Source organism: Lissotriton vulgaris, chromosome 2_2 (assembly GCF_964263255.1).
Source record: "Lissotriton vulgaris chromosome 2_2, aLisVul1.2, whole genome shotgun sequence".
In the NCBI taxonomy this organism is placed as follows: Eukaryota; Metazoa; Chordata; class Amphibia; order Caudata; family Salamandridae; genus Lissotriton; species Lissotriton vulgaris.
The window spans coordinates 320,987,413-321,014,219 of record NC_141688.1 but is presented as its reverse complement, the minus strand read 5'-3'; the positions used below and the strand labels follow the sequence as shown (position 1 = coordinate 321,014,219).

The window sequence follows — 26,807 nt, the reverse complement described above, 5'->3', positions numbered from 1 at the left end:
TTCCTCCCAGAGAGGCCTTGGCAAAGTGGGCTCTGGCCCAGGCCCCGGGCCCCAGCCTTTCAGGGGCCCCTGATAGACCTGGTTCTGTTCTCCACACAGCCCTGCCCTGATGACCTTGAATGGTTTTTAAACAGTTTGTTTTCATATATTTGTATTACAGGGGGTGGCAGGGATTGAGCGCAGTGACGTCAGTCTGATTGGATCATGAATTCACAACTGGTAAAAGCAGGGGCCCCTAAATGTTCGGTCCAGGGCCCCTAAAATCCATAAGATGTCCCAGTCTCCCCTTCCTCTTCCTCTCTTTCCATCCATCCCCACAAGGAGAGCAGGGGGGACCCTCCCACAAGGAGAATCAGAGGGTCCCCTCCCACCAGGAGAAGCAGGCCCCCCCCACAAGCAGAAGCAGAGGGGCCCCTCCCACAAGCAGAAGCAGAGGGACCCCTCCCACAGGGAGAAGGAGAGGGGCCCCTCCCAGAAGGAACAGAGGGGCCCCTCCCAGAAGGAGAATCAGAGGGCCCCTCCCTCAAGAAACAGAGTGACCCCTCCCACCAGAAGAAGCAGAAGGGCCCCAGAAGACCTAACCTTCTACAGGGGCCCCAGGGGGAGGCAGCAGCAGTCTTTTTATTCTGTATTTATTGTAGGATGTTTATAAAGCGTGAAGGAGGCGGGGGGGGGGGGGGGGAGTCAAGGCGCCTCGGATTAAACATTTATTATCACAAGAAGAGATACACACAGTATCACCCCCATAGGGACAGACACCAGGAGTGGGGTACAGGGGGGGGGGGCAGTGTCAGCTGCACAAGACACGATCATCACCACAAGCCAGAAATACCCCAGAGATCTGCCCCCTCCAGAGAGGACACTTCAGGGTTAAAGGTCACTTTTGGGGACGGATCATTGAGGGGGGGGCGCATCACCGGAGCCAGGCCCCGGGGCTGAAAGATGGAAATGGATCAGGACATTTCCCCCATTCTGAGGGATGAACACGCGCCTCGTGTGTAGCGCCTCGAATCTAGAGTGTAGTATTAAAGCACCTCGGTCCGAGCCACAGTCTTGGGGGGGGAGGTGGGGGATGGGGGGGGGGCCTCTGGGCAGGTCCAGGGGAGCAGTGCCTCTCTTCCATAGCGCCCCAAGGCTCAGGGCGGAGTCAGAGGCGCTGTATGGGGTGAATGAACTCTGGGCTTTTCTGTCCTTAATGAGAATCCTTCACCGAGAGGCCTGTCTAGAGGAGGGGCAGAGGAGGCGAGGCCTGTCCAGGGGTGCAGAGGAGGAGAAGCCTGTCCAGGGGTGCAGAGGAGGTGAGGCCTGTCCAGGGGTACAGAGGAGGTGAGGTCTGTCCAGAGGAGGAGAGGCCTGTCCAGAGGAGGGGCAGAGGAGGTGAGGCCTGTCCAGGGGTGCAGAGGAGGTGAGGCCTGTCCAGGGGCCAGAGGGGTTGAGGCCTGTCCAAGGGTGCAGAGGAGGGGAGTCCTGTCCAGAGGAGGGGCAGAGGAGGAGAGGCCTGTCCAGGGGTGCAGAGGAGGAGAGGCCTGTCCAAGGGTGCAGAGGTGGCGAGGCCTGTCCAGAGGAGGGGCAGAGGAGGAAAGGCCTGGCCAAAGGAGGGGCAGAGTGGGAGAGGCCTGTCCAGGGGTGCAGAGCAGGTGAGGCCTTTCCAGGGGTGCAGAGGAGGTGAGGCCTGTCCAGAGGAGGGGCAGAGGAGGTGAGGCCTGTCCAGGGGCCAGAGGGGGTGAGGCCTGTCCAGGGGTGCAGAGGAGGAGAGGCCTGTCCAGAGGAGGGGCAGAAGAGGAGAGGCCTGTCCAGGGGTTCAGAGGAGGAGAGGCCTGTCCAGGGGTGCAGAGCAGGTGAGGCCTGTCCAGGGGTGCAGAGGAGAGGCCTGGTCAGAAGATGCAGAGGAGGTGAGGCCTGTCCTGTTCAGGGGAGTGCAGAGGAGGTAGGGCCTATCCAATGAGGTGCAGAGGAGGTAAGCATTGTTCAGGAGATGAAAAAGATGGGAGGCCTGTCCTGTGCTTGCGGGTGTTTAGAGGAGGTAGGGCGTGTCTAGGGTGGATTCAGAGGACACAAGGCCTGTCCAGTAGGGTTGCGAAGGTGGTGTGGCCTGTGCAGGGGTGCAGAGGAGGTGAGATTGGTCAACTCGGAGGGGAGTGCAGAGAAGAGGAGGTCTGTCCAGGGCAGGCAGGAGAGGTGAGGCCCATTGTTGGAAAATGGGTTATTAGTTGTGGTCAATATATATCTACCACTGACAATAATACGACAGACACAATATAGGGCTCAGAATAGGGCTCATAAAAGTATTCCCATGCTCAACCCTTGGTAGCTTGGCTGTGAACAGGCAGGCTTAACTTCAGAGACAGGTATGTAAAGCATTTAAAAACACCAATTCACTAAATAATTAAGACACAACCCTCAATAAAAATCCAACACCAATTTATGAAAATAGTAAATATGTTTATCTTTTAAATAACATCAAAACAAAAAAATCCAATGTAGGGAACCAGAGATATGATTTTTTAAAGATTAAACACCTTTTAGTGCTTAGGAACCAATAGAGTCACTTCTGGACATTTGGTCGCCTCTGACTGGGACAAGGTCAAAGTGTGAGGCCAGCGACATCGATCCCTGGTGGATACACAAAGCAGGAGACCCTGTCAAGAGTTTACCTTTACACTTAGAACATTTTCTGGAGGATTTCTCACCAGACGTTGTGCAACCTCCTCCAGCAGGCCGGATTCAGTGAGGGCTCGCCGGATTGCCTTTCTGCGAGAGTCCAGTCTCCCTATGGAGCTTTTTCACAAAAGTTCACCAAACTTTTCCAAACATCTGGAACTTCTTCGCGAAGTTCCTCTTGATGGTCCAAAGTGTTCAAAATACAAACCCAAAGGTTTGGAATCTCAAAAATGGTCCTTGAAAGGTTAGGACCACAATTCCCACAATGCACCTGGACAACACCCTTAAAAGTCCACTGGATTCACTCCAGGCAGGGGACTCTTGGTGGAGTTGATGCAGGTGAGCTCTTTTAACCTGCAGCTTGCAGGGGGCCCACTCTTTATTCCTCTTGAAACAAGGTACATTTAAAGGGCTGTAGTTCCAGATAACAATAAACAACTACAGCCGCCAATACTGCCACTTGTTTTTCAACTTCAGAACGAGGAAAAAGAATAAAACCAGTCCCTCTTAACCACTCTTTCAGTTTGAATTAATCTATTTATTTTTTCAATGATCAATTTCTTTTTCTTCTTTCAAAATTCAACTCATTACAAAATTACCATACTCAATACAAACTATACAAAATTCCCCACAGAAAATGTCACCCTTTTTGGAATCTAATTAGTGTTCCTTTTTCAACAATCTTACATCAGCATTCTCTCTTTCATACTCACATATAGTGTCACATTCATACTTGTGTTTGGACTCATTACCACATTCATAAATACATCTTTCTTTCATTCACTCTAAACCCACCCTGGGGTACCAACAACAAATCTTTTTCAATGCAAATATAACAAAACATTTTAAAAAAAATACAAAGACTAATACATTTCAAATTTCAAAACAGGCCATCCGTGATTCAACAAAACCATACACTTCTTGAAATGATGATTTGACTTCATTGGCCTTAAAAAACGTGGTCGACGTGTTTCGAATCCCTTTATTCAAGGGATTCTCCTCAGGACCAAGTGTCTCTGAAAAAACATGATAGACAGTTTCTTACTACGCTGTTTTGTGGCTTAATACTCCAGTATCTATCTAGGACTACAGCTTGAGACTTCTTACCTTTTCAACCATTCGGCAGATTCTCATGGATTTTTTTTCATGTCTTATCCATAAACAAAAATTACATTAAATACACTTGTCTCCATCTTAAATATGTCATGGCATACATTACTGGTCTGAAAAACCGAAGTTGATTACTTCAAACCGTCCAGGTGCAGAGTGCCTGAATCTGGGTAGTCTTCCCAATGTTGTTGTTGTCAGTGTGCTGATTTTCTGAAAAGTGAGGATTGGTTCTATCAGTAACCAAGATGTCAAAAGGGGTTGCAGTAATTGAGAACAGTTAAGGTTGCAGCTTCGTACCTGTTTAGCTCGAATGCTCTTCTGTGCAGAATTCTCTCTATGTAGAGTAAGCCGGGTTTCTGAAAATGAAAAAGGGACCAAATGTATTATGCTTAATTTTTGATGGTATTATTCTGCATTGGAATGGGGACGTTCTATCGTGCCATGGCGGCAATGAATCTTGCTTAAGGTGCTGAAAGTATTGTCTGTTTATAAGCTGGTATTATTTATAGAACAACAAACTCTATTGCTTTCCAGTAACCGGGCTGAGCATAATATGGCAGAATTTGCTTCTTTTGGTCTTGATATTTTGTCCTTAAACTCAAACTTTCTAATTGTCCAAAAATGTCGAGTGTGGTAATAATGAACACATACTGCTCAAGCAAATGCCTTATGTATTAGCGGAAACGCCGTGTTGTGTCTACGCGGTCGGCAAAGCTATTTTAATCCGGAGCTAGTGAGTGTTTAAAGCTCCGCGTATTGTTTTGGGCTCTGCTTAGCGTTGCGAGGTCCTGGATGGGGGAATATATCCTTTTCTTCGTGCTACTGTTGCAAAACTCTTAACGAATTACAGGCGACGCCGTATTATAGGCAAGCGAACGGCAGAACTATTTCCCTCCGGGGCTTGTAAATCCTTAAAGCGCGGCTATTGTTTTGCTGTCTAACCTGTTGCCAAATGTTGTGGGCTCTACTTGGCGTTACAGGGACACGATTAAAATGCTTAAAGACTGCAGCCAGCGTTATCATAATTTCTAGACATTGGGGTCTACCTCTGTTGTCTCGGCCGAGCTCTGCTCGTCTTGTTTGTTATTTTTTTGCCGGTGCAGAAGGACGTATCCTCGCGGTACTTGAACGCGAGGAATATGCATTGAATTCTGGTAATTGTAGTCAATACTTGTTTGCGAAAAGGCCGTGCCATAAATACGTCTGTGATCTTAATATCTCATATTTGACACAATGGATCATCATGTAGCTGTCATACGATTTCCCGTATACATTGTTTGCCCATAGTTACTTCTCCTGAAGTCCAATAAAAAAAAGGGGGGAATCATTCGCGCAATCATTTGCCACGATGTATTACATAGCACTATCACTACTCTAATAGATAAGTGAAACTATCGCAATCTAGTTCATGGCTGGAATCAAAATGAGGTGAACATGCGAGATAGAATCCCAGCACTTTTTTTTACATGGAGCTTAATCGGATGAGAATCCTGTCTTACTCAAATTAAAAAATGCTCTTAAAAGAGGAATGATAGTATTGATCTCATACTTTCTCTGTGAACTTGGATTGTGAACTCAAGATGTCTGTCACGATTATACAAGCGCAGTTCAGCCTTTCCTGGCACTTTACTGTTGTATAACATGGGTACTCGGCAAAGGATGGCATCTTCTGTTCTCTAAAGCGTTATCCTCGCTGACCAAAAGAGAAGCAACACTGTTTATCAAATTCAACACGGCAGTCGATGGACTTAATGAAGTTTCAGAAATTTCCAGTCTTTAATCTATATCACAATTACAACACACAGTTTCTGCAAGCATAGTGAGCGAGTACCAACCATCGCGAGTTAGTACAGATTTACACAATATCGCAAAGTCAGAGACCGGACAGAAGAGGGCGCGTGTGGTTTTGTGTCTGCCTGTCTTTTAGCGTTGCATCCAGAAATGTTTTTTCTCAAAGTATTGGTTTTACTAACCATGGCAATATAAATACGTTCAACTCCATGAAGAGCGGTTCCCCTAGAGATCCTGCTCCTCTTCGGATCCTTAAGGAGGTAGCCCCTTCTATCATCCCCTCCCTCACTCATCTGATTAATACTTCACTCCAACAAGGAGTTGTGCCCTCGAGCTGGAAGAAGGCTGTGGTAAAAGCCTTACTGAAGAAACCTGCTCTTGACCCTGAGAACCTGGCGAACTACAGGCCCATTTCCTTACTCCCAGGAGTTAGTAAGATCGTGGAAAAACTAGTCAACAGGAAACTCTCGCAGTTTCTAGAGGCCAATAACAAACTAAAAAATTCCCAGACGGGCTTCCGACCAGGGCAGGGCACGGACATCGCCCTCCTGGCGGCGGTAGAGGAAGCCAGAACGCTATTGGATGGGGGAGGATCAGTGGCAGTGATCCTCCTCGACCTTAGCGCGGCGTTCGATACCGTTGACCACCAACTCCTCATCGAAAGATTGGCAAGAGTTGGAGTGGAAGGTACAGCCTTATCCTGGCTTTCATCCTTCTTGGCACAACGATCCTATCAGATCTGGGAGAAGAACGCCCGTTCCTCCGAAATGCCCCTCCAATGTGGTGTGCCTCAGGGCTCCTCCCTGAGCCCCACATTATTTAATATCTACATGTCCACATTGGAGGAGGTTATCACCCCTTTCGGAGTGAGTGTCGTCAGCTATGCTGACGACACACAATTAGTGGTGTCTCTGTCCCATCCCAAACAACAGAAAGCTGATCTCTTCAACTGCCTTACGCAGGTCCATCACTGGATGAATAGATCAGCCCTAAAGCTAAATGGGACAAAAACTGAGGTCCTTTTACTTGGCCCAAAAGGAACCTCACTCCCCCTGGACATGTGGCCAACCTGTCTAGGTCCTCCCCCAGACCCAAAGACAGAGGTGAAAAGTCTGGGTGTATGGATAGATTCTGAACTCTCATTCACCTCGCAAGCAAAGAAGGTCGTAGGGACCTGCTTTGGTCTTCTAAAGTCCTTGAGGAAAGTCCTGCCCCTTCTTCCTCCTAAATCGCAAAAATTACTAGTCCAAGGTCTCATAATATCAAGACTAGATTACAGTAACGTGATTTATCTGGGCGCTCCGGAAGCGACTCTGAATAAACTGCAGAGAATTCAGAACACTGCTGCCCGGATTATCACAAACACCCCGGCCAGATCATCGGCCAAACCCGCTCTCAAACTCCTTCATTGGCTCCCCATAAGGGAGAGAGTCAAATTTAAAGCCTTGTGTCTTGTGCACAAAACTTTGCACAACCAAGGCCCCCCAGTCCTCAGCAATTTTATCACCCCTTACATAGCCACTAGATCCCTCCGTTCCAACGCAGAAAATCTCATCAATACCCCAAGATTTAGGAAAGTCCGTTCAGGAGGAAGACGCTTCTCGGTACAAGCGGCCCGTCTCTGGAATTCTCTTCCTCGTGACCTACGTCTTGAACCACAATATCTGCGCTTCAGGAAGCTGCTAAAGACACATCTTTTTCCCTAGCTCCTATGCCCTCCTCTTGAGCTCAGCCCCCGGTCCTCAGATTTACTGTTTTAGGGTTCTCTAGCGCTGGGATACCTCCGGGTGACTATGCGCTTTATAAAAATAAATAATAATAATAATAATAATAATAATAATAATATTAATAATATGCAGAATAAGACACCCCCTTGCCATGCTTGCATCAAACTGGGAAACGGGAACATGAATCAGATGGCACCGAATGGGATGTCCCAGCCAATGGTCCCAGCCCAACTGGCCTCTGTGACGAGCATGCAGAATCAAAGGCAGTTAAATTAGAACATGCCTTCAGTCCCGATGGCCCCACAGCTCAATACAGAATAGAACGCCAAATTCTTAACAAATTCAGGATTTCTACAAAATTCTTCAGTGATTAAAAATGATTTTCCCCAACTTCCACCTACACTTGGAGTTTCTTCTGGACTGAATCAGACACAATGACGGTGCCTGAGACTGGAGAAGGATTGCATGCTTGGTGCAGTCCTAGAGGTCACCCAGAGTGGCCCTTTTGTAGAAAAAGTAAATGGGAATCCGGCATCTCTTTTAATCAATAAATGTGCCTCCCGTTCCACAGTCAGACTGACGGGAGTGCCCAACCCACCCCTCTTGGGAGAGGAGTCCAAGTTGTAGGCATTTTTAATAAACAACTAATAAGCTGTCAGCAAATGTTCCCGTACAAATTGTGTCAATGATGAATGGCCACAAACTTAAACTGTGATTAAGATCCAGTTATAATGTTAGGGAATAATCTTGTGAAATGACTTGTGTAAATTACTGTACACCGTATGGGTTTGGTATTCAAACACAATGTGAAGACTCTAAATTACATTTGGCCACTCGAGAGTTAATTTGTTTCCAGGCTTTACATAAGAGTATTTAACTCCAGATTTAAATTGCACAGTAAATCAAGAGGCTTGGAATTTTACAGGAAAGAAATGTGAATTGATTGAAAGTGCAGAGCCAGCTTAAATCACGGTGAAACCGAATGCAGTGTGTCCACACTGTTGGACTTGGCCCATTTCCCCCCCCAAAAAATTACTTTTCACCCCCCTGTTTAGGATGTCTTCCCCATGGTAAAGAACATTGTATAGGCCGTGTGTGGTTTGAGATACCCTGTTTAATGTGAACATGTCACGCAATGGTGTGTGCACTTATTACTCCCTCCCCCATTGTGTAAATGTACCCTGGTAACATCCCGTATTTAAAATGGATGCCATGGCTATGTGTTGTGCCACCTGACTGCAGTAGGTTAGCGGTCTAGTTGTTTGGTACCCAGCCAACCCTGCTTTTGGAGGGAAAGCCTGGCACCCAGGGTGCTCTACTCCTCCCCCTGAGCCAGTTAGAACTAGTTCCCCTGAGAATTCCAGAAGCTTTTGGCACTGACTGGTAGGTGGGGTGAGGGGCATATAAATAAGGGGGCTGTGCCAACATGTGCTGAGATAGAGCTGGGACAGGAACGTGAGGGGACCTGCTGCCAGGGGATACCGACACTTGGGCCTGTGTGCTGGACCCTGCACCCATATAGAACCCCTCTACTGTCCCCAGGGCTAGTGGAAGCCCCACTTCAGGAGTTAGGGCTGCTGTGTAGGAGGAGGGCCACGCTACAGTGGAGGATGGTGAAAGCCTACCGCCCTGTTTTGATGAGTCCCCACTAACTGCTGACCTGGCCCAGTAGTGCCTGCTGCTCTGTCCCCTGGCCCCTGGAGAAGTAAGGAGGGCCAGCCTCGGTCCCTGAGGCCACTGGGACCAGGCGGGGACCCCGGGGGCCGGGTTTCTTCGCTCCTCGCCTTGAGCTCGATTTCCTTTAAGCTGCGCTCATGCTCCAGCTGAAGTTTCTTCCCTTCGTGTTCTCGTTGGAGTTTTTTTTCTTCCAACTCCCCTTGTACTCGTAATTGTTCCACAGTTAGCTTCTTCTTTGCCAATTTCAGCTCGCCCTCGATCTTTAGTTTGGCCAGTTCTAGTTCGTGGCTGCGGCTTCTCTCTCGATCTGCTAGTTCTTCTGGGGATAGGCCCCCATCTGGTGCGTTGCTTCGTACCTGCGTGCTGCTTCCCCCTGGGACGCTTTTGGGTTCGTCCGGCTGCCCTGTCGCTCCTTCTGTTTGGGGAAGGGGGGCTCCGGACTCCACCCAGGCCTTTAGGGCTTTCTGCAGATCCTCTTTGGTGTTTAGGCCAGTGGTAGCGATTTGAAGTTCTTTGCAAAATTGTTTCAGTTCTTTATGGGTGTACTCTTCCAACCGGTCCTCTTGGAATGTAGGACTCGCGTTGGTTCCAGTGGGACTCATGGTGGTTCCTTCATCCGTCTTTGCTCGGCAGTGTGTCAGCCGCTTACTGTACGAACTCTAGATTGTGGGCTCGGATCCCGTCGCTTGCCACCAATGTTAGAAGGGGCGATCTCAGGGGAGGACAGAATGTGTACCTGACCACCCTGGGACCCACCTCTCCTAGGGACACTGCCGAGCACTGGCGGGAGACCCTTCAGGATAAGAGTCTCGTATCTAGGATCGCACGCGCTGAGCTAGCACCACTTGACAAAGGGACACCACATCGTAGGTTCTGAAGAACGTATTCTTTATCTTAGCAAGGAACTGGATCTTTATGATCCGCAGGATTCGTATTTACAAGCAGAGCAAGGGCTCATAGAGTCTCGGTAGGGATAGGGGTAGCGGGACAGTCTTAAGGTTCCGGGTCAATGCAGGTGCGTATCTGGCGCACAGCTCTCAATCCTCGAGCCGGGGGATACGCTACGATCTTGGGTCCAGCCGGACCAGGATAGTCTCCGAGCCGCAACCACGTCAGCAGGACTCGAGCAGGAAGGCACAGGAGTTCTTACGATCTTTGGGGAGCCGTGATCCAATCAGCAGGGCTCAGGTGTTCTCAAGGTTGCAAGGGAGCCGCGACCACGTCTGCAGGGCTCAGATGTTTCAGGCAGAAGTCCTTCTCTGCCAAGCTTGAGCTGCGACGATGTCTGCGGGGCTCACCAAGGTTCCAGGGTTCAAGTAGTTTGTCTTCGTTGTTCTGTCGAGCCGCGACCACGTCAGCAGGGCTCTCTTCGTTCCAGGATTCAACTGCAGATCTTTTCCAGAACACCTCTTGTTATAGGTCGCTTCTCCTTTGAAGTCCGGAATCCTCGCCGGCAGGGGTCTTAGCGCCTGGGGGCCGTTTGTCGGGGCTTTCTGCCACTCAGCCCTTTGATCCTTTGAAGTTGGGTTTGGAGGGATCCCAGACACCCAGCATGCGTGGAGCCAGCTCCCAAGGGTGCCGGAGGGCGATCAAAACCCATCTCTCGAGAGGAGGTCGGAGGTGTGAGCGGAACTACTCCTCCCTGTTCTGCTCCTGGGAACTCTCTACCCCTCAGCTGGGCATGGGGCGTCTAGGGCCTAGGTCGCGCTGGGGCCGGGGTGCCGTGGTCGGCCATTTTAGGTGCAGGGGACTGGGCACCGGAGGCCCTTGGGGCCGATGAGGTTTGGGGGGCGTCTGGTACCCGGAAGAAGGAGGGTAGTGCCGGGGAAGTCCTGTGTTATCTGGGGGCTCATGGAGGGAGGGAGTCGGGTAGGCCGGGGTAACCAGGGGCCTGGTGTGGTGTATGGCTCAGGGAGGCCCACGCCACGAGGCCGGGTCTAACACGCGGGTGCCTACCCCGCGTTAGCGCCACCTTGGGAACTGCCCTGAATCACCGCCGCAGCCCGGGAGCAAGGAGGAGGCGAGACCGCACTTCGGCATGATTATAAACTAAGCGGGTGCCTACCCCGCGTGAGGACGCGCTGACGCAGAACTCACTGCCGCTGGCCATGTCTCTGCGGCCCCCGGAGCCAGGAGAGGGCCACCGCGGCATCAAGGAGAGTCCGCTGGGAAGGGTTCAAGCATCGCCGCTGCCCCAGGCGCCAGAGAAGAGGAGCGTGTGAACGACGGACCTGCCTTGGTATTAGGAAGGCCCGGACCAGGCCTGTAAAGCTAGAGCGGCCTCCTCCATGTGGCGGGGCACCGGCCGCGTTATCGGCCACGCCCCCCCTGCCGCTGTGCAGCCATTGGTGGGGGCAGCAAAGGTAACCCCCTCGGGGGTGGGCAAGAGGCTACTGGGACAGTGGGGGCTGCCGAGGAGCCTCGGAGAATCAGAGAGGCAGCCCCTCGACCACCCCTCCTCTCCAGGTGACTGCAGTTGGGCCCGGTATGCCCTAGTTCGCCCTGTGGTGGCCTGGTGGGCCTCGAACGCCTGGAGTGGTGGTGGGACTAATTAGGTGCCTTAGGAACTAGGCTCCCAAACCACCCTGGTTGTCGCTGACATTGTTCAGGGTTATCAACACTGCTACCTTTCAAGTTCAAGTTCAAGTTCAGGAATTTATATAGCGCACTACTCACCCAGAGGGTCTCAAGGCGCTTGGGGAGGGGGTTCATTATTTATCGAATAGCCAGGTTTTAAGTTCTTTTCTGAAGGAGATGTGGTTCTGTGTAAGGCGGAGGTGAGTCGGGAGTGAGTTCCAGGTCTTGGCCGCCAAGTAGGAGAAGGATCTACCTTCCATGGTGGGTCTTTGGATATGCGGAACTGCGGCGAGGCCTTGATTGGAGGATCTTAGTTGGCGGGTGGGTGTGTAGAAGGATAGTCGAGTGTTGAGGCATTCGGGCCCTAGTTTGTAGAGGGCCTTGTGTGCGTGGGTGAGGAGACGGAATGTTATTCTCTTGTTGACGGGAAGCCAGTGGAGGTCTTTCAGGTGGCCGGTAATGTGATCTTGGCGAGGGATGTCTAAAATGAGTCTCGCTGATGCGTTTTGGATGCGTTGGAGTTTTTTCTGTAATTTGGCTGTAATTCCGGCGTAGAGGGTGTTTCCGTAGTCTAGTCGACTCGTAACCAGTGCGTGGGTGACAGTCTTTCTTGTCTCGGTGGAGATCCAATGGGAGATTTTTTTGAGCATACGAAGTATGTTGAAGCAGGAGGATGAGACGGCGTTGATTTGTCTGGTCATCGAGAGGGAGGAGTCTAGGATGAAGCCTAGGTTACGAGCGTGGTCTGTGGGTATGGGTGCTGAGCCCAGATCCGAAGGCCACCATTAGTCGTCCCAGGCAGAGGGGGATAATCCTAGGATGAGCACTTCCGTTTTGTCTGAGTTAAGTTTTAGGCGGCTGTTTTTCATCCATATGGCTACTGCTTTCATGCCTTCGTGAAGATTGGTTTTGGCGGTGTTGGGGTCTTTGGTGAGGGAAAGGATCAGCTGGGTGTCGTCAGCGTAGGAGATGATGTTAAGGTTGTGTTGACGCGCGATGGAAGCGAGTGGACTCATGTAAACGTTGAAGAGGGTGGGACTGAATGATGATCCTTGTGGTACACCGCAGATGACTTCGGTGGCCTTTGATTTGAATGGGGGAAGTCGGACTCTCTGAGTTCTCCCAGCTAGGAACGAAATGATCCAGTCCAAGGCTTTTCCTTTTATGCCGATGTTGCTGAGGCGTTGTATGAGGGTGCTGTGACAGACAGTGTCGAAGGCGGCGGAGAGGTCGAGTAGAATGAGGGCCACTGTTTCTCCGTTGTCCAGTAGTGTCCGGATGTCGTCTGTTGCTGCGATGAGGGCGGTTTCGGTGCTGTGTTTGGCTCGAAAGCCGGACTGTGAGGGATCGAGGGAGTTGTTGGATTCGAGGAAGGCGGCGAGTTGGCTATTGACGGCTTTCTCAATGATTTTGGCCGGGAATGGGAGGAGGGATATGGGGCGGTAGTTTTTAAGTTCAGAGGGGTCTGCTGTGGGTTTCTTCAGGAGGGCGCTGACTTCGGCATGTTTCCAGCTTTCTGGGAAGGTAGCAGACTGAAGGAGCAGTTGATGACATCACGGAGATGGGGTGCGATGATGGAGTCTGCTTTGTTGAAGATGTGGTGGGGACATGGGTCGGTTGGTGAGCCAGAGTGGATGGAATTTATTAGGCGGATGGTGTCTTCAGTGGTGATTGGGTTCCAGGCATTGAGGTTGTTAGAGGGCGGTTTAGGTGCTGAGGGGGGTGGAGAGGATTGTTCGTTGGAACTGTTTTCGAAGCTGTTATGTATGTCGGCAATTTTGTTGTAGAAGAAGGAGGATAACGAATCGCTGAGGTCTTGGGAGGGAGTGATGTCGTTTGAGGCTGCGGTGGGGTTGGGGAATTCTTTGACGATGTTGAATAGTTCCTTGCTGTTATGGGTGTTGTTGTCGAGTCGATGGAGAAGTGTGCCTCAGGGGTTAGAGGCGGCAGACCCGGAAGCTGAGATCGGTCCTGGACCAGGGTTCAATTCCCCGCCTCGGCGGGTCTTGGGCTAAAAATTCCACGGACTCAATAATTCTCGCCCCGGTGCCTTCTCGACTCACGGGTTCACACTCTGCGACTCTGGGCAATAGCTTGCTTAATCTCCACAACGGCCCCTCGCGGCGGGATGCCTGACTTTCACCTTGTGGATACCCTGCTATCTCACAGGGGAATACCAGGACGGGTTCCCTAAGCAAGCGCCGGGAAACCCACTGCGGGTAGCTGTGCGCTATATAAGCTCAACTACATTTACATTTACATTCTTGAATGCTGATTTCTTGGTGGATCGAATCAGCTGGTGGTGTTTGCGGGTGGCTGCCTTGAAGGTGGTCATGTTGTCGGTGGTTGGGTTTTTTCTCCATGTTTTCTCGAGGGTACGTCATAACTTCTTGGATTTCTTAAGGTCATCGTTGCACCAGGGGGCCTTTTTGCTGTCTTGTTTAGTGTGATGGTTTTTCAAGGGTGCTAATTCGTCAGCGCTGTGAGTGATCCATTGTTTGAATTTGATGGCAGCTTGGTTTGGGTCAGATGAGAGTGCGGGTGGGTTTTGGTTGAGCGATGTGAGGAGTTGGTCGGTTGTGATTTTGTTCCATTTTCTTCGGGGAATAGGTTGTGGGGGGTTGTGGGTCGAGGTGGTTTTGTAGCTGAAGTGAACGCAACAGTGGTCCGTCCAATGGAGAGCTGTGGTGCGGTCGAAGGAGATGTGTTTGCTGGAGGTGAAGATTGGGTCGAGCGTATGTCCGGCTACATGGGTGGGGGTGTCAACAAGTTGTTTGAGGCCGAGATTGGCCAGGCTGTCAAGAAGGGTGGTGGTGTTGCTGTTGTTTTTCTTTTCCAGGTGGAAAATGAGGTCTCCTAGTAGAATGTAGTTCTCGGAGGCGAGGGCATGTGGACTGATGAAGTCAGTGATGTCTTCGCTGAATTGTTTACGGGTTCCTGGAGGCCTGTAGATGAGGGTGCCTCTGAGAGTGGTCCTAGGGTCGGTGTGGATCTGGAAGTGGAGGTGTTCGGCGGTTGTAAGGTTATCGCCGGAGCTGGTTGTGATTTTGATGGTGTTCTTATGGACGATGGCGATGCCTCCTCCTGTTTGGACGGTGCGGTCTTTACGGATGATCTTGTAATTGTCCGGGATGGCAATGGCGATGTCGGGTGTTGATGATGCGTTCATCCATGTTTCAGTAAGGAAGGCGACGTCCGGTGATGTAGTGTCGAGTAGATCCCAGAGTTCAGTGGCGTGTCTGTGGACCGAGCGGGTGTTCAGCGGGATGCACTTCAGGTGGTTAGAATCGGAGCTGTGTTTGGGGTTAGTGGATGTGGTATGGGTCTTGATGCTGGTAAATTTGCAGGAGTGGCAGGCGAAAGGACCGTGGGTACGTCCCGGAGCAGCTACGTAGCATTGTGGTGTGTGTCCGGGGTTAAGGGCGAGGAGAGTGGCGGCGTTATACGTTAAGCGAGTGGGGAAGGTATGGCGGGGACCAGGGGGTCTGGCACTGGGCGCGGTCCAGGCGCGGACGGGCGTAGACGGGCTTACCTTTGGCGCACCTTCGGCATGCATGGGGCGCGACCGCTGCGCGTGAACGCTGCGCGAAACACCATCTGTCATAAGTGGATAGTGGAGGGGGCGTGGGCGAGGGAGGAGCAGCTGGGAGGCGAGTGCGTGCTGGGGAGCCTCGCTACGAGGCACAACAAACAAAATGGCAGCGCTAAACAAACAACCAACCAGGCAAGCAGTCAGAGCTACGATGCAATCAGGCAGTAATGTATTTAATTTACAGTCCAGCAATGCGAGCGCACAATAATTATTCTGCAAAGTTGATAATGCCAAGCAGTCACACTACGATACCCAGGCAGCAATCTGATTTGCTCAAGCAGCCAGAGCAAGCGCTACGATGTCCGGCCAGGGAGCGTGGGGGAGCGACCTCCTCTCACGAAGACAGAGAGGCCACTTCTTTAGAGAACCGGTGCCTGTCGAGACCTAAATTTATGTTCCTGTGCCTCTGCTGAATTGTCGCAAAGTTCCCCTGGTGCAAGGAATGATTTATATCGGAGGTGGTCCAGGGAAGTGTTGTTTTATAGATACTGCTGAGGCCCATGTTGTTATTGAGGCCCTGTTGAGTTGTTTTGGGGAACCCTGTTCACCAGCAAGGGCTTGTCATGCCTGATGCCCAGGGCTAATGGGTTTGTGCAGCTAGGCTGTGGGTGCTAAAGAGAGATCTGTGTTCTGCCTATTCCAATGTGCCTAATGTTTCCCGGGCCTATGGTGAATGTCCTGTCAACAGGTTTGATTGCAGATGTCCCTGCCTAGGGTTCCCATGTTACCTTTTATGCATAATGTGCTTTCATGCCTAATGTTTTATTTCCTGCTTTCACGCCTAGTGTTTCTTTCCCTCACATTGATATCGCTGATATTTCATGTCATGTGATAGCGCCTTGTCTTTATTTCAGCCCTGGAAACTAACGACTTACCTTTTTCTTGCTTTTCACATTTTCCCTGTAAATAATCCCCCTGGTATACTTTGCCCTGGCGCCCGAAGGTGCCCCATTGTGATTACTGTGTCTTACTTTTGCAGGTTGGAGACAATACATGAGTTATTCTTTTATATCCCAGCCGGTGTGGTGTCTCTTTTGTGGTGTGCCTGGGGTGTCGTCTGTGCGTACTGCTTGGATGCTTCACACATGTCCTCAGGAGTTTGGCCTGCCCGCTCTGCTCGATGCTACCCCCGTAGAATTGGCAACCCCATTTCTAACACACACACTCCTCAGTACAACCATACACGTGAAGCACAGGAGAGCACATACCTGTCATTGATAACATTTTTAAGCAAGGCATTCTAAAAGAGGAGATATGGAGCCCATGTAACTCTACTATCACGGGAATTAAATAAACAGGTAGAAAAAGGAGGATAGTAAAGGACCTGAGAAGAATACTATTGTTGTCCCATGTTGCTGTATTGTTTGGTAGAACATGCAAGATCCCAATGCCAATCTCTTGCTTTAAGGTGAAGAGTCATAATTTAATATTCATTTTGTAGGTGTGTTAAAAAATTACATTTAGTTGTGCTATGTTTTCATGAACATTCATTGGTTGTTGTCATTTTTACCTCATCATGAACCATGTCAATAATGTGTTCTCTCTGTCTAAAAACTACGTTTCACTCCTCCTACTGATTTTGTACGTAAGAACTTTTCCTTGATTTTGAACTATGCAGATTCTATGTCAGTTTGCTATTTGATATTATAGAAAAAGGTTTTCTTATTTCTCAGCACACATTTGTTGTGGTGGTCTGTCTATTGACTTTACAGCTGGAGTTATATCTGAGTCTGGCTTTTGATATAATTTAGAGGTTAACTGTATGTGATCCTTATGCAAATATTATGATGATTATTTCTCTGACTAAGTAACCATTATTTTAAATCTTTAATATGACCCTACTGCTTGCTGTAACTCCAAAGCTAAATGCAAGTGCCTTTACCAAGGGAACGGTCCTTTAAAGGTAGTATTGCCTGCTACGGCTGACTATAGGTTCATTACACTGTTTGTCCCATGAGGGCGGAATGTGTTAATTAATAAAACAAAGGTGTCTCAGAGACGGAGGGGGTTGAAACACCTCTTTGTTTCACAGTTGTTGCTGTGAATGTTAAACATTTAACAGTCGCATGCAAGACCACAGTGGTTAATTGTTGAACAGTCACAGCAATAGCTGTGAAAGGAGGGTGAAGTCAGACCCTTGTTCTGCCTGGGCTCGGCTAAACTGCTTTTCATCATTCAGTTGAGCCGGGGAGATGCAGGAGATGAGCAGAACCCCCCTCTTCCTGCGAGCTATGGGAGGAGGAAGGGGGGAGGCTCCTGAGTGCCCTGCTGCAGGCTCCATCTTCTGCCTTCTCCTGCCCAATCCATATATTTCAGAGAGGCTGTGTATTAGGACATTGTAATGTTGAGAGCAGCGGGCCTATATCAGGTTGTATAGGCTGCTGCTGCTCCGTTGTCTCCAATGGAGGTCTAAACATTTCAATGTTCCAAGCTTTGTCTCGTGAAGGGTTTATTGATACTGACCCTCTGCATCATCCCTTCAGATAAGTTATAGATAAAAAGAACCAACACATTGATGCTTTGCTGCTTCCATTGCTCAGCATTCGAACTCTGCATCAGCTTGAACTTGAATTGCTGTTGCTCAGAGAGCATGGTTTGGACAGAATTATGCACAAGGACATTAACATACCTTTGCAAACCAGATTGTTTTGATTTGCAAGTTTCATGGTCTGTATATGGAAAGATGGGGGTTATGAAGACATGGACTGGGTTGTTAGGGTTTGTTCTCTGAGACTGTGGGTGCACTCTATATTCACAGAGACCTTTTCCAGCAAAGGATCATGGCTCTTGAACCAAAAAAAATATTTATTCATAACCAGAGTTGCTTCACAATGGCATCCAGACAACAAGAGATTCTTTTGTTTTGTAAGTTCAGGATGGTTATTTGTTAAATGTGATGAAGTGTGATAGTCGTCTGATGCAAAACCATTTCTTTACTTCCTTTCAAGATATTCTGGGATGACCAGGCAGTGCAGCGTGGCTGCCACCCTCGGAAGAACAAAATATAATATAACTGTCAGGTAAGGATTCCTATAACTCTAAGCTTCCTTTTCCCCTGTTTCTTCTTTCTCTATTCCCTTTCTTGATCTCTGTTGTTTTTGTCTCTTCAGCTTCAACATTTGACTCCCTCTCTGCACTATTCTTGTTGTTGTCAAACTTCTGATAATCACCTGATGGATCCACATTCCTCCTGGTACATGTTGGAAGTGTAGTGTAGGTCCAATTCTTTTTAGGTCAGTTTTGCCCAGCAGTTCCTTAACAATTGGCACATTTGTCTCCTCTTCCAGACCACATGATACCATCCTCCCTCTGTCTGTCTTTTAGCGTCTTTTCTCTCTGGATCTGACTTCCATCTCTTTGCATCCTCCCATCCTGCCCTTTTTTGTCCTGTCTACTACAAGAAAAAAGACACGGTACCGATGAAAAGCAGCCCCCTTTGAGACCCCCGAAGCTGCTTGGCTTATCACCTTTAATTCAGGACCGATTCTATTAAAATAACGAGGCAGGCGCTGGGAACTGGAAGGTAAGAACAAGGTTTATTTCTCTAGAGGAGAGCACATCTACCGCAGACACCAGGATGCCTCTCAGGGAGGTGTTCTAACTTCAACTCTTTTATACAGTGTTTCGACAATACAATCTTTATGAGCGGTGTCACGTAAGCTTGGTGCACCACCCCGGACAAGATGCCATACATTTCGGACAAGTTGGTTCGTACCCTCTCAATCATAAACAGTCGGACATATGATGTTTATCAGGCAGCTGGCCTTTGCCTCAGGGTCGGGAACTTGTGAGACTGGTCAGGGTTTAACGTCCTTTACTGTTGATAGGAAAACAAGTTCCATTGTCCATCGGGAGGTACATTCTTTGGGGTGCAATAAACCAGGTTTAGTGCGGGACCTTTTGGTATCTACAATCTTTGGTTACATGCACAGGGATGAGGAGGAACAAGGAATGGAGAGGTTTGCGGCGGTAATAGAATGTCGTTCTTAAGCTAACATCAAACGTGGGCATGTGCGCTCGATTATGGCCCTTAGCACACATACCAAGTCAGTCAGAAGGTTATACAGATACTTGTGGAAGTGCAGGTGAAACAGGGGTGAACAACAGAACACAAAATGGTTGCGGTCAATCAAAATGGCTGCGGCCTATGTGTGCGTAGAAAAGGACCACTGGGCAAGATGGCGCAGGTAATGTTCACGATTATCGGCCCAGGTTTCACAGTCCGCCCTTTGAACATGTCTAGCCAGCTTGTCAGTTTATTTCGATCCCCATAATGTCCTGTATCTCTTGTTCATATAGTACTCTCATTTTTGTCAGCTGAGTGCCCATAGTCTTAGGGCGCAAGGTGAATGAATGAATGAATGAATACCTTCTTCTATAGCGCATGGCTACTCTTGAGCATCCCAGCGCTGTAAGACAAAGGAAAATAAAGACACTATTGGAAAAGGTGCGTCTTTAAGCGCTTCCTGAAAGCAAGGTGGTTTGACTCATGCCTAATGGCATCTGGGAGTGCGTTCCATTCTTTAGCTGCATGCACCGAGAGTCGCCGGCCACCCATCCGGGCCAGCTTCATCCTGGGAACTACCAGCAAGTTCCGCTGGTTGGATCTCAAAGATCTCACTGATTGGTGGCGACGAAAAAGGGGATCCAGGATAGGCGGGCCAGCACCATGGATGGATTTATGCGCCATGCACATGGTCTTAAAAGTTATCCTTCCCTTGATGGATAGCCAGTGCAAGGATTGAAGTGCGGCTTTTGCTGAACATCTTTTAGGGACTTTCATGAGTAGTCGAGCAGCACAATTCTGTACCGATTGCAGAATTTTTATGGTGCCGACTGGGGCCCCCATGTAGACGGCATTTGCATAATCCAGCCGTGACATAATCAATGACTGGACTAGCAATCTTCTGGCTTCGAATGGCAGAAGGTCTAGCACTTTTTTTAAGACTCTCAGCAGCCCATAGCAGGTTCCGGCTACCTTTTTCGCTTGGTATTGAAATCCTAGAGAGGAGTCTAGCCAGATCCCTAAGCTCTTTATATGAGTCTTGGGTGCTGGGGGAGGTCCTAGGCAGTGAGGCCACCAAGGATCAAGATTAATTGGGGCCTTGTAACCTAGGAGCATGATGTCCGTTTTGGCCCCATTTAACTTTAAAAAGGAGGAAGTCATCCATTCCAGAACCTTGGTGAGACACGGGGTCAGATTGTTGATCCCCTGATTTGAAACATCGTTCCTCACCAAGGAAACCACCAGCTGCGTGTCATCGGCGTAGGTAACGAGTTGGATTCCCCAGGGAAGAACCACCTCAGCCAAAGGTCTCTTATAGATATTAAACAGAGTTGGGCTGAGGGAAGAGCCCTGGGGGACGCCGTGATTCAATTGCAGCTGGCTGGATGACACCTCTCCCTCAAAGACAGAGAAGCTTCTGTCTGATAAGAAAGAATGGAGCCATTTAATCGCCAATCCAGAGACTCCTGTAAGATGGAGCCGATGCAGCAGAAGAGAGTGGTTTACTGTATCGAAGGCTGCGCTGAGGTCCAACAGGACCACCGCAGCACAGCCTCCTGCATCCACTATACCCCTAACTGCCTCCACTACTGCTACCAGGGCTGTCTCCGTTCCCTGTTTTGCTCTAAACCCGGTCTGGGTGGGGTGCAATCCTTCCGTGGATTCAATAAAGGAGGAAAGGACCTGATTCACATATTTTTCAGGTATTTTGCTGATAGTTGGTAATAGTGAAATAGGCCTATAGTTGGCCAGGTCTTCAGGGTCTAAGCTAGGTTTCTTAAGCAAAGCTCTGACCTTGGCCTTCTTCCATTTGGGGGGCACTACACCGGAGGCCAGAGACGCGTTGATGACCTGCGTTATCACAGGGCATACTGTCCCTGATACCTGTTTAAGAACTGCCGGGGGAGCAGCGTCTAACGGGGAGCCAGATTTAAGCTTACTAAGGAGACTATCCACTTCAGCCAAATCCAATGAAGGAAAGGCTTTGAGATCTACTGATGGGTTAGAGTCCATGTCCAGGTCCTCCTTTTTTTCTCTCTTCCAATTATCTGGGATGTCTGTCACTGATGCAAAGCCGGAATAGATGTTAGACACCTTAGATGCGAAAAAGATAGCTAACTCATCACAGTGTTTCTGTGGATTCTGAATAGGACTAATAGTCCTGGGTGTAGTTGCCAGGGATTGAAAGATTTTAAAAATTTCCCTGGGGGCGTTAGCTGCTTCCGTAATTTTGCTCTGATAATATGCGGCTTGTGTGGTTTTTATTAGAGTTTTGTAGGATCTCAGAGTTGACCTATATTCATTTTTCGCAGCAACTGCGTAGTTCTTTCTCCACTTCCTTTCCGCACGTTTACACAGTTGTTTGTGTTCCTTGAGTTCCCTGGAGTACCATGGTTGTTTATTGGGACCCTCTCTATGCCGTAGCTCTTTTTTTGGGAGAATAGGATCTAGTGTGGAGTTGATCCACTGATCAAAAGCTTCATTAGCTGCAACCGGGTCCTCATGGGGTCCGGGCGAACAGCTTTTGAGGGCTGCCTCCCATTTTTCAGTGGGTAATCTAGACCATACTCGACTAACCTTTTTTTGAATGGAGGCCTTGTGGGTCTGTGTTACTGGGGACCACAAGAAGGACAGTAGTGCATGGTCTGACCATGGTACAAAAGTGGGCTGAGTGCATGCTATATTTCCAAGATTAGTAAAGATGTGGTCTAATAGGTGTCCACCTGTATGAGTGGGACTGTCCACAATTTGTTCCAGGTGCACCACTCTCAGGGTCTCCACCAGGCATTGCGATGGCAAGGCATTGACTTCATCTAGGTGAACATTAAGGTCGCCCAAGATAGTGAAATTAGGGGTACTACTGATAAGGAGAGAGATCTTATCTAAAAGATTGTTGCAAAAATCATGGGAGTCGCCTGGGGGTCTATAAACCAGGATCCCAGAAAAGGTGCAGGTGGGTGAGAAGGATATAGAAAAACCAATACTTTCACAGTCCATAAGTGGACTCTCCGAGGTTCTACATCTGAAGTTGTTTTTATAAATAATCGCCACCCCTCCTCCTCTACCGGACATACGGTCCTGTCTAGCAATGGAGTACTTCGGTGGTAGCGCTTGCACTAAGTATGGGTCTGAGTCATCAGTCAGCCATGTCTCCGTTAAGAATAGAACATCGAAATCTCGTTCATCCAGGAGCAAGTTTATTTCAGTGGTATGCCTTGGAAGAGAGCGACAATTAATCAGGGCGAGGGAAAAACTATCTGTGTTGCAGCTCCTGGGGTTGGGGGACTTACAGTGGGGATATGGGACCGCTACCTCCTCAAGGAAAATATCCCCAGGGCAAGTATCCCTAGCCCTTCCTCTAAGTGATCTGAGGAAATCTCCACTGTAACTTACGCTGGTATGAAGGATAGGATCCATGGGTATAGCCCCTAGCCCAGTCCTAGCCCGTCCTGGCACGGACGGGCACAGACGGGCTCTCCTTAGGCGCTCCTTTGGCGCGGAATGGCGTGTCCACAAACGCGTACGCTAGCGCGTAGAGTGACTGTTTCAATTTATGCGCTTCAGCGCCGCGTCAACTAGCCCTGCCTCGCAACCACTAGCGCGGCAAGCTGTTCCTCACACAAGATGGCCGCTAAGTTGAATCGGCCCCTGTGGGTCCCGTGAATCCAACTCCCAACTCGGCTAGGTGGGAGCTGAGAGTCCCTGAGCGAGCGAGGCGCGAGGTGGGTAAATACTAAAGCCTCAGGAAGGGGTCTGAGTGTCAAGTGCAAAATTAAAATAAAAATGTGCAGATTTTAAAAACACGTCTATACAATATAGATTAAAACAGCTAATCACAGACTAGCTCCCGGCTTCCGCCTCAGGAGCGCTAATATCCCTAGGTCTTACCCGGGCGTGCAACTCTGCTCAATTTATGCGCTTCAGCGCCGCGTCAACTAGCCCTGCCTCGCAACCACTAGCGCGGCAAGCTGTTCCTCACACAAGATGGCCGCTAAGTTGAATCGGCCCCTGTGGGTCCCGTGAATCCAATGCCCAACTCGGCTAGGTGGGAGCTGAGAGTCCCTGAGCGAGCGAGGCGCGAGGTGGGTAAATACTAAAGCCTCAGGAAGGGGTCTGAGTGTCAAGTGCAAAATTAAAATAAAAATGTGCAGATTTTAAAAACACGTCTATACAATATAGATTAAAACAGCTAATCACAGAGTAGCTCCCGGCTTCCGCCTCAGGAGCGCTAATATCCCTAGGTGCTTATGAAAAGGGAACACAGAGGTGGTATACAGTGTACACATAAACAACAACCACATATTGCCAGTACTGGGTTCAAGAGGATCATTAATAACTTCCAACCCCACTCCCTTAAGATGCCCCAAAGCCAATTTCCAAGTGTCCAAGTCTTTGTTCCTTGATGGATTTCCGAAGACAGTCTGTGGAGATGTTCAATAGCTTCAAAAACAGAAGGTAATGTGTCAGGGACGTATGTGCAACAGCTGGCACCGATGATGCAACATGCTCCTCCGCGGTCCGCTAGTACCACACGATTTTGTGGAGCCACCAGACGGACTGCCTGAAGCTCGGCAGTGTTGTGGGCGAGGATGGCAGCCATGATGTTCAGGGCAGTTTCAACTGCCTGAGTCAGGTACCTGATGGCTCGGCTGTTTGCCATTGGTCCCCATAGCGGAACAAGCCCTTTCGCTGCGTTGAGGAATTGTGATGCAGCAGAGTCTACTTGGTCAGTGTCTTTGGAACGCCTTTCTCGATAATGCTCTGCAGGGGCCGTGTAGGTTGGTGGTAGGACAAAGGCGATGTAGCACGCGCCTCCCCAGCCCCGTGGGAGCCAGGTGTAGGCCTTGGTTCCGCAGACAAAGTACATGTTGGGTGAGGCCACAAATGCTAGAGGGTCGGCAGTGTTCAGAGTCCTTGTGATATTGCACGTGCTGTGTCCCACATTTTTAGTCCCATGGCCTTTGATGCACACAAGACATGAGACATTCATCACAGACAGGACCACGGTCAGCGTTGCAGCAGTTTTTTTCTTGATGTAGGAAAAGGTGGTTCTGACAGAATTGTTGAAAACTTGGATTTCCACTTGCTCTTTGGAAGGGACATTTATTGGGAATGTCGCACTGGTGGAGTGAGGACAGAAAGGAGCTGTCGTTCCTCCTGTTTTGGTCAGCCAGAACTCGGTGTAGAAACAAGCAATTGTTTCTCCGGAAGTGACATTGTCTCTGTAACTTTCTTGGAGGAGCATCACCCAGGTAAGGCAAGACCCATGAACGGAGAAGGGTGAAGGGATGAATGGGATAGATCGTTCAGTGGCATGTGGTAGCAGTCCACAGACCCAACAGTTGGAGGCATTAGTAGAAAGACTGTGTTGGTGCAACAGTTGTACAAAGGAGTTGTTCCAAAATTCTTTGCCCTGCTCTCGTAGGTGAGGCGACAGTGATACCAGATAATGTTCTTTCTGGGTGGTAGGTTGCAAGGTGGGGAACATTGTTCTTTGTGCAGGAGCATTCTCTTCAATATTCCAGACTGTGATCTTTAGCAGGAGACAGGTGAGAAATGCTGCCGCAAGTGCAATTGTCTTTGTGCCATGCAAGTTGACAGTCTTGGAGGCTTTGCCATTGTTCTTCCGGTGTTTGATATCTTCCATCATCTTCAAGGAGCTCAGTGACTGGCAGGACCACAGACTTTGCCTAGCGTTTCACTCTGGTAGCGTTGGCTGTGCTACCGATCTGAGGTTTTCGACTCAGTGAGTGGCCTGGTTTGTCGGAGCACCCTCCTTTCGTTGATCTTAGGTTGTACCCCTTCTTGGACGGCACCGTGGGGTCAGGAACGTCTGTGAGTTGCAGTGTGTCTTCTTGATGATAGCAACTCAGAGCTGGCCGGTCTTTCGATAGAACTTCCTTGAGCACTTCCACCTCTTCGCAGGTTGCCAGTGTCGGAGGGATTTTCTTGCAGTGGTGGGAATGCAGCCAATTTCACTTCATTTCCACTCGAAGGGCAGTTCGGGTGGTGATCAAGACTTGCCAGGGGCCCGTCCACCTCGGCTCCAGACTCTTGGTCATCTGGAAGTTCTTCACGAGGACATGATCTCCGGGCTTTATCTCATGTCCTGGGCCCCTGGATACATCTGGCAAGGCTTGCTGCACCTGTTGGTGGATAAGTGTTAGCTCGTTCGTCAGTTTATTCAAATAGTCGGACATTAGTATATCCGGGACATCATTAATGGAGGTTGGTTTTGGAGCTGCCCAAATGCTCATACGCCTGCCAAAGACTACTTCATAAGGAGTTAGTCTGTGCTTGGTTGGGGTGGAGCGCATTGATAGCATTGATTACCCCGAACCCCCTCAGGATGTTCTGTATCACCTCGGCTACGAAGTGGGGGCCGCTATCACTCCATAAAATTCTACAAAGGCCATAGCGAGGGAAGAATTCTTTGAGCAATACTTTTGCAGTGGCTATGGCGGTATTGTCGTGGGTGGGGTATGCCTCCACCCATTTGCTAAAAGCGCACACAACCACTAGGACATATTTCAGACCATGGCACCTTTCTAGTTGGATGTAATCCATTTGTAGGACTTCAAAGGGGTGGTCAGGGACTCCAAACCCTCCCCGTGGTACTACGGTCCTCTTCCCAGGGTTGTGTTGTAGGCAGACTATACATTATTGTACTAGGGGTTTGGCAGATTCGGCTATCTTGGCATTATTCCATACTCTGGTGATCAGTTCAATCATGGGGGAGGAGCCTATGTGTGTGGGTAAATGTGCCATGGTCAATATAGGGATTAAGTAGGCATTGGGCAACAGCCATTTATTCCCATCTTTAGTCCTCCAGCAACTTTCCTCGTCCTTCAGTCCCACCCTTTCCCACTCAGTCAGTTCGTCCTGCCTGCCTGTCATCTGTATGTCTCTTACAGTGGTTCTAGCGTTCGTCCACTGTTCGGCTTGTGACCTGGTCACATACATTCGTGTCGTAGTCCTGTTTTCTGCCGTGGCTCGGGCAGTAACGTCAGCTAGTGCGTTTTCATGTCCAATAAGATCAGTCACTTTCTTATGTGCTTGGCATTTTATCACCGCTAGCTTCTTGGGGAGGAGGACTGCTTCTGTCAATGCAGAGACTAAGTCTCCATGTAGGATGGGTGTACCATGTGAAGTCAGGAACCCTCTCTCCTTCCATAAGATCCCGAAGTGGTGTACTACCCCAAAGGCATACTGACTGTCAGTGTATATGTTGAGTGTCGTACCTGCTGCTAAAATACAAGCTCGTGTGAGGGCAATGAGTTCCGCTGCCTGGTCAGAGCGTTGAGTAATACGGGCTGTCTCTAGAATGGTTCGGGTTGTGGTGACAGCGTTGCGGCTGAGGTGGTGCCGTCAGGGAGTTTGATGCAGGAACTGTCCACCCATAGGTCTCCGTCTGGTTCTAAAAAGGCAGTGTCTCTAAGGTCAACTCTACTCTTTGTCTGTTCGTCTGTCAGTGTCACACAGTCGTGTAGTGGAGTCACACCAGGATCGTTCTCGGGTAGTGGTAACAATGTGGCCGGATTGAGGGTGGTGCAACGTTTCAGGGTAATGTGTGGCGCTAGCAAGGTCAGCTCATATCCTGTCAGTCTGGCGCTAGTCAAATGTTGGGTCTTGGTTTGGTGCAGGAGTGTGTCAACCGAATGGGCTA

General features: G+C 49.4%; 1 protein-coding gene and 1 long non-coding RNA gene across 4 annotated transcripts in view; both read left to right on the top strand.

The window, feature by feature from the left end:
* The window catches only part of LOC147729388 (uncharacterized), a 421,174-nt gene that overhangs the window by 186,753 nt on the left and 207,614 nt on the right, over nt 1-26,807 (top strand). The gene's annotated exons all lie outside the window — the stretch shown is intronic.
* Nucleotides 1-26,807, top strand: part of LOC147729389 (uncharacterized) — a 223,942-nt gene that overhangs the window by 186,786 nt on the left and 10,349 nt on the right. For all 3 annotated transcript variants that reach the window (XM_086959694.1, XM_086959695.1, XM_086959696.1), the window contains exon 2: nt 18,084-18,155. The gene's annotated coding sequence lies outside the window, so the exon portion shown is untranslated. The remainder of the gene's footprint in view (nt 1-18,083; nt 18,156-26,807) is intronic.